Genomic DNA, 6,756 nt, shown 5'->3' with positions numbered 1-6,756 from the left:
AGCTCCAACAGAAAACCAGAACACAAGGATACAGCTAAAGTTACATGTAGAAATATGCAATGTACAACATTTCATTTTCTGTGTGAAGAAGTTACCTATAAAAGGACTAGAAAGGTTTGCATCTGACTCTTTTTACTTTCAGCTGAGTCAAAATGTAAATGACCTACAAGGAGGCACAAGTATAATTTGGATCCTTCCCTGTTCATTTGCCTCTGAAGTAACTGCTAGCAAGCTGCAGGCTTTCTTTTTGCATGTGCAAAAATGATCAGTGATGTGTTACCCTTCAAATTTGGGGCGCACTACTACAACCAGAGTGCCAAGACCAGCAGTTCAGTGACCTGAGCACCATCTTCCCAAAGAAGATCAATTCTTTCTTAAAATGTTTTATGTGAAGCATCCAGAAATGCAGGCACCCAAAGGTCATTTGTGGCCTAAGAACCTGCTCAGTGCTGAGAAAAGAAGGAAGCTATTCCCTGTCTGGGGTTGAGCAAGGGGATATGAATCCTTGGCCGCTGTGAAGAGCAGTTTATTTAAAATGTGTGTGCAAACAAAAAAAGCAAATAGCTTCCATGCTGTCACCAACCACTAGAGCTTGTTTCCTCTCCAGGCTGACTCTCACTTGCTCCAGTTGTCACCAGACTGTCCCTTTCTGGTTCCAGTGGACAGCAATTACCAAACCAGCAACTCCCTTTCTTCCTCTCATGAGGAGCCAGAAAAACAGATGACAAAAAGGAACCAGGTGAGGAAGCAACTTGATTCTTTGTCCTCCTGAGATGAGAAGACAGTGCAGGGGTTGCAGGACGACAGGAAAATAAATGTTTTAAAAAGAAATGTTCTAAAAAGAAATTTTAGAAATGTTTAGACATTTAGAAATTTAAGAAATGTTTTAAAAAAAGAAAAATTAAGGAGGAGGGACAATGAAAATTCAAGTGTCGGGGGAGAGAGTCACCAGTGTGAGGGAAGAAATGTGCAATGGGTGCATGTGTAAAAAGCCGGTGAAAGATTACTGGGTATGAAAAGAGGGCACATGCTTGGAGGAGGAGTTCCTGGCAACTTCTTATCTGGGTCTTCTAAGCTGTGCCTGTGGCTCTGTGTGAGCTGATGTAAATAACAGTTATCAAAAAAATACAGGAGCACTCAGACCTCTAATCCTACAGAAAAGTCGTGTGGGATCTTAAAACTAATTAAGGCTTCTCTCTAAGCTTTAAATCTAGTCTATGTGTAGTATAATATCCTGAAGATATTCCCTGTAGAATCCAATGAGAATTTCAGACAATCAAGTAAGAAACTACTCCACAAACCTATTCCACATTGAAAACAAGCTCAGTTTTTACTGGGTATGAGGAACCCAAAAATAAAATTCAATTTGTCTATTACAGGTACATACATACCTGTCTTATCTCACACTTTCAGGACAGCATCAAAACACATTATACTGTTGCTATTACTGTACCCATCACACAAAGCTTAGTTATAAATTAGTTAAAGTGTAACAAACAAATCTGAAGTAACTCTCCAAGAAGTACAGCAAGCAAATCAATACGGAGTCATACTCAAAGCAGGAGACATTTATTCCTTTATGAGGAACACTCAGGACTGAATGTTCCACAAAGGAAGATGAAAGAACTTCTCCACATAGATAAACCTGATAAAGTTGTTACAGATGAGGATGTTCCCCATGTAGTTCTTCAAAGGGCCTCTTCTAACATAAACAGAAATAAATTTTTACTTTCAGAGTTATACTACCAAACAAAAGTCCATAAAACAAAATTAACTCTTTTAGGAGAAGAAAACAGAATTCAAACTATTGTTAATACCTGCTTATCTCAGTCCATCTTTGAGATGCACAAAGTAAATTAAAAAAAAAAAAAAGTATAAACTAGCATATCCAAATGCTAGAACTCATTGATCCTTGTCTGCACACTTCAGATGAAAAGTGGGACCATCACATCCTGGTATTGACATCATATTCAATAGCAATTCCGGTATATCTGGAATGGTGAATTCTGATATTCACACTACATGCTGGGAATCTTTCAGAGGCCTAAAATATATTCTGAGAAATTATATTTGCAAATTAAAGTAAAAGAAAAACAGTTATTGCTTTCTATCACTTAAATACAGGAGTTAAAATATATAGAGAGCAAAGGGTACGTGCACCAGACTTGTTTTTAAATCGAATTTAAACTCATTAACTGCTGCAGAACTTGTGATGATGGCCACAGATTAGCTTTCTTTTTTATCTTTGAAAAGCAACAGCTTTTGGAAAGAGCTGGACTAGATGTGAAACCTCTGGCCTTGTTTATTCAGCATTATAGTGTGTTTCTGAATCCTTATGTCCCTGATGACAGAGGTGCTTTTCTATTTATGCTCTTTGTATTCAGTTTGTGCACACTGGAATTATATGCACTTTTTTTTTTTTTTCTTTAACTGCATAGACTAATGTCCCTCTTGCATTAGGTCATGAAAAAAATAAAGAACAATCAGACTACTGAAATTAAATAAAGAAAAAAACAACATGACTTTAGATAATAGAAAAACTTAGTAAAAGGTCTCTAGTTGTTTCTCTGATGTTATTTTCATGTTGCATTTTTCCAGAGGTCTATGTAGAAAGACCTGCAGACTTATAGGAAGAGTTTGACCTCATTATTTCCCTTTCTCTTTGACTGTGACTGGCTCATTTGTGTCTGTTACCTTGATCCCAATAAGCCCAATTATATACTTGACATGAGCTTTTTTCTCGTTCAGTTTCCTTTCTGGATATGAAATACTAAATTCATTTTTATATATGTATGTATATCTATGTATAAATGTAGATATATGTGCATTATAAACACACACACACATATATATATATTTCTGTGTATAAATAGAGATCTCTGCTATCCTAAATGTCAATGAGAGAGCAGATATAAAGATGCAAAAGTCCATGGAAATTATTACTGTTAATCCCTTAATACTTCAGTATTAAGTTTATTTACTGAATGTAAATTTACTTTAGTTACTTTCTTGACATAGAAAGTGATACAGTTCCATGCACAGAAAGGTCAAAAGAGGGAGGCTTTAAATGTAAACGTAACAGTTTGCTTGAAAAAAAAGACTAACTGTATGAAATGGAGAGATAATACCATTTCCTAAAAATACCACAGGAACAATAAACTACCCAAACTATAAAATATTTATTTAACTTAGCATAGCATGGATGACTGCTAGACAAAACTAAGAGAGTTTTTGTACATAAAAGGTTTCCAAAGGATATCAGTAATTTATGTCTTCATGTGTTAGAAGATAGGGCAGAAAGTAGAACTGAGTTAGAAAATGGGAAGTTCGGGATCATGGAACTAAATGCTGAAGAAATTAGAGTCCACAGCTAGCAAAAATAAGGTGGTTGTACAACCTTGTACAAGAAGATTGATCCGTGGTACAGAATATCTGTTTAAAATGGAGATGGGCATGAAGCAACACTTCTAAACAAGTCTGTGCCCCCTCATGAGATAAAACCCCTGAGAGCAGAAAATCACAAGAAGAGAATCACAAGTTTTCCCTCTCTATTTGTCGTATCATGAGCCTCTCATTCAGGAAAATTGTCTCAAATTGACAATGTTAAATATGTTCAGAGGTAATGAAATCTAATGAGATAATTACACAGCTCTGGTGACATTTGGAATCTTCTAGACGTTGGTGATTTTCACTACCTAGTGGTTATTGCAATCCTGTTTGATGTTGAGAAATTGAAGCCCATCAAACACTTTTCATAAATGTTGCTGCTGCATTTTGTGGGTGGCAATGCTTTGGCCTGGTTTGTCTCTCAGAATCCAACACTTCATTGGCATCTCTGGGGTGTTTTTAAACTACGAGAGCTATCAGTCAGCATCCAGTCTCCAGCCACCAGCACTTATTGTGAAGAATGTAAAAGGAAGGCCATGAACAAGTTGACGTTTTATTAAGAGGCTTTTGAGAAGGTTATGCAGCTACTAAAAAACTTCCTTGGAGTAAAAATAAGACAATTAAAAGCTATGAGAGTTGGCATGGAAACTAGCAAAGACGATTAAAAATAAATACACCTTTAAATAAAAATCAAGCAGCATAACAAGAGACAGTTAGCAAGAAATAAGAGATTACTCAAGGAAAAGAAAACCTTCAGCAAGCAGAACTCTGATTTTAAGGACACTAGTAAAGAGGGGCCTAACCTGCAGAGATAAAATGTTAAATAAAACCAAGGAAGATTAAATAATACTTGAAGAAGGAACAGTTAAATGTATAAAAACAAATAAGAATCTTGAAGTTTAAATGTTAGAAATAGTCTAATTGGATATACAAGAATATCTAATTAGTTTTTGGACCTCAGAACAGAAATCATTGTTAAGAAATACATGTTGCCAAGAAACTGCACGGTTTACCTGCACAAGTTCATACTTCATAAATCTATCTTAGAGAAATTTTTCACCAGATTATCAAAATAATGATAGTGATTAAGACACCAGCAGAGAAGCTGTCTAAGCAAGGGCAGGCAGGGGCTAAGCTTCTTGCAAAGCAGGGGCAAACTTCTAAGACTATCTTGTCTTCAGACAAGATTTCCAAGGGAATTTGGAAATCAAATAACATAGACAATAAAATACATGCAAGCTATTATGAAAATAATATTTTTTTTATCAGCCTAGAAGGCAGCAAATGTTGTACCTACCACTACAGAGAGGCTGGTGTGATCCTGAGCAATACAAATCTACAAACCTTCAGGACACAAAAAACTAACTGGAAGTTAGTCTTCAAAAAGTCCAGAATATGTAAAAGATGATGTTATGTCAGGTCTAATCAGGAAGGATTTCACCTGAAAAACAGTGCCTCTGTCATCTGCTATTTGCACAGCTGGAGCACTTGGAGGCTGCACCACTCTTTGCCTGGGCTCTGGCAGCCAACAGGGCACACTCCCAGGCTGCTGTGAATCTGCAGCCCAAGCAATAAGAGTTCACAGGTGAACACAGTTGGCAGGAGGAAGAAATCAAAATAAAAACAGTTGGGATGAATGCAGGAAGTACTGATTAAAACATACTAAAGGAGTGAAATTATTGAGCTTTATTTAATTTAGGAGGCGGTTGGAGGGTGTATATAGCATACAACAGATTTTCAGGGAGGATTCTTTTAACAGAAGAAGAAGGAAGAAGATATATAGGTACTCCTTGAAAAATAGGTCAAATAAAAGGCAAACAAAGTTGGTGTGACTTACAGAGCTGCTGAACAGATGCATGGACAAAGAATTAGTTTTCATAGGGTGTAGGGAAAGGATTGAGCAGAAGATACAAGTGAATACTTAAGTAAGGATATGCTTTATATAAATGTCATATCAAAATACAAAAATATATGGCGTGATACTTGAATGACTTGTGTTTGAGTCCAGAATGCCTGCTATAACAGACCATTCTTTCTGTCTTTTGCAGATTGTTTTTTGCTGGAAGTGCAGTTTATCATAATTTTAGCAAATACTCAGTGCATATGACCCACCACTAATATTTCCCTGTACTTATTTTTGTCAGGTAGGAGCTATTCAAAACCAATCCGACTGCATGTTTGATGTGTCCTCTGCCTTGACTGCTACTGAAACTGTTTTTAAGGAACCTAAGAGGAAACAGGATGTTAGAATTGGAAATATCACCTGAGGATCCTGTCAATAATGTCCACAGTAGGACAGGATGACTGCTGATTTCTGGCTAAACAAACACGGAAATACTATCAGGGATGTTTGCTATACATCCATGTCAACAGCATCAAACATACAAGAAAAATACCTCCACCCTCAGTCTGCTCCTTGCTGCTCCCTATCCCAATTCCCTGCTTCCCTCCCCTTACACAGCTAAGTCCAATATGCACACACATGGGACAGGAGCAGGGATGTGCCTGGGATCATGGGCAGGGGCTCAGGCAGCTGCACCTGCAACACGAAGCCATGGGATGGCAGGAAGGAAGGTGTGGGGAGTTTTTTGGAGTACTCTGGTAAGAGGCTCTTGGCCTCCAGCTAAACCCACTGTACTTTTTGTGTGTATCCAGCTAGAGAAGGTATATTGAGCTATTTAATGGTAGTAACTGCATCAGAGTTATGACAGGCAAAAGGCATTAGCTGGGTCGTTGAGTGTAGCATTGTGACAAAACCCATGTCCACCACTGAAAAAACAGGTCTGTGGGTTGCTCCGGCCACACTCTGTGCTCAAAGACCTCAGGCTGACTCACATTGCCAGTGTTTGGGCAACTTTAACGCCAGGTCCCAGCTGCCACAGTGCTCCCATCAAAGGACACGAGAAGAGAAGGCTGAAAGCAGCTCCCCTTCATGAAAGGCTGAAATACAGGCTGGACCCGCATGGATAAGGATAGATTGGAGCATTATATTCCAGTGTCTTTGTAGACCTGTCAAAAGACAGTGATAATGCAGACAGCATTAGAATGTTTGGGATATGTGGAGACAGAATGAGCCCATACACTGAGGGTTAACTCTGGGGAAAGGGAGAGCAACCAGAACTGGGGAGAGCAGAACTCCCTCCAGAAGGGCTGGGTATCAAACATTCACACAATGGGCTGCAGAGGAAAACTTTATCATACAGCGTTATGCAAATTCATGTCTTTATCTAAGTTTATGCCATCACAGGAAAGAAAAAAAAAAAATCTATTCTTTTGTTTCCAACTTATCACATGAAAGGTTATGTACGTCAGCTAACTTTATGTACCAGTCTAGGACCATTAATTTAAATGATTAGTTGAAGGCTAATT

Source organism: Zosterops lateralis, assembly GCF_965231275.1.
Source record: "Zosterops lateralis genome assembly, chromosome: 8".
NCBI classification, from domain to species: domain Eukaryota; kingdom Metazoa; phylum Chordata; class Aves; order Passeriformes; family Zosteropidae; genus Zosterops; species Zosterops lateralis.
The sequence above is the reverse complement of the archived record's forward strand: the minus strand, read 5'-3'. Positions refer to the sequence as shown.